Consider the following 1665-nt stretch of genomic DNA (forward strand, 5'->3'; position numbering starts at 1 on the left):
CACACAGGAAAACTGGTGGCAAATTGGTTAAATCCCATGCAGAAACAGGATTTAAAAGTCTGCAAAACACCTGCAAAAGCGGATTGTTTTTCAGATGACGTTGATGTCAATAAGAAATAACGTGACATTAATCCGAACGGAAAGTCGACAAAACCGACTCCTTTTAACTTTCGGGGAACATCTGAAAGTAAAAAGGAGAAGGGTTTCATCAACTTCCCGTTCGAATTAACATCGTGTTGTTTCTCACTGACACAAAATTTGTCTGAAAAGCAACCTGCTTTTGTGGGTGTTTTGCAGACTTTTAAACCCTGTTTCTGCAAAGGATTTAACCCATTTGCCCCCAATTTTTCTTGTGTGATAAAGTCCTTTCACAGCCAGGCACAGAAATGGGGGAAATACGGTGGTCCAGGTAATTCTGAGCCCCTTCCTGGGCCAAATGGTAGGGCCAGCCGCACTTTGCTTCGTCAGCCACTTCTGAACATGGGCCTCATTCCCACTACCTTTTAAACCAGACTGGAATTGGTTTCAACCAGTTCAAATGACCCTGGCTCCCACTTAATCTGAATCGCTGAGGCCATTCCAAGGGGAGCGCAGTGTGCTAGACCCATTTAACCTGCGTCTTTTTGACACTGATTTTTTCGATAAATCGAATCTGCGCATTTGTGAACCACATGCGGATCGGAATCAATTTAAATTTCCCCTTCGGGAATGAATCTTTGAATCGATTCACTCATGAATGGGAACCACAAGTGAATTATTTTAGAGTGAAAAATGCGATCGGGGCAAATGTAGTGGGAACCATGCTCCGCTATTGCATTGATCCATCGATTCCGATTGTACACTGATTTTATCTGCAAGTGGGAATGGGACCAAGGAAGTCCCTTCTCTTTGGTGGAGCAAGAAGACCCTTGATGTCTGCTTTCCCAATCTCTCCATTCCTGGGTCTCTCCTTGCCCCTCGCTTACTCCCGACCCATGGCCAAGTTCCTTCCATCCGCTTCCCTTCACCCCAAAGCCAAGGGGGTCACCTTGGTGCCAAATGGAAAAATCCCAGAGGTAGATTCACTTCGACTGGACAGTGGGACTGGCGTCAAAGAGATCCCTCTGGTCTGTCCTCCCTGAGCTCATCCCCTTCTCTCCAGAACATTTGCTAATGTTTAACCCGGGATTTGGGATCTCCTCCCCTTCGATGTCCCAAAGGGGCCAGAAAAGCCCAGCTGGAGGAGAGCGCTCCGAGGGACCTTCCAAGATGAGCGCCTGGATGCTCTGGGCCTTGGTGGCTTTCGCACTCGGAGCTTCCCCAGGTTGGGGACATGGGACAGAGCCCGGAGGGGCTTCTCTGGAGGAAGAGGTGGGCTTGATGTGGAGGTCAAGAGGGGTTTGGAGCATGGATGGGACATCCTGAGCCCACCCTCGGGACCCAGTGCCTCTGAACAGACGGAGAAAGCCAGCAGCAGCTTTCCTTGTGTCCTTGCCTAGGCCTTCGCAGGCGCTTTTACTTGCATTTGCTTTTAATTCTTGTCAGCTGCCTGGAATTCCAGTTTGGGGAAAAAGTTGGGATATATATGGATAAAGTAGAAGTACTGTTGTTGTTTTATGCTCTCTGTTGTTGTTGTTGTTGTTGTTGTTCCAGTTTAGGGGGAAGTTGGAGAATGGATATTTGTGT

The sequence above is a fragment of the Sceloporus undulatus genome, chromosome 6 (assembly GCF_019175285.1).
Source record: "Sceloporus undulatus isolate JIND9_A2432 ecotype Alabama chromosome 6, SceUnd_v1.1, whole genome shotgun sequence".
NCBI classification, from domain to species: domain Eukaryota; kingdom Metazoa; phylum Chordata; class Lepidosauria; order Squamata; family Phrynosomatidae; genus Sceloporus; species Sceloporus undulatus.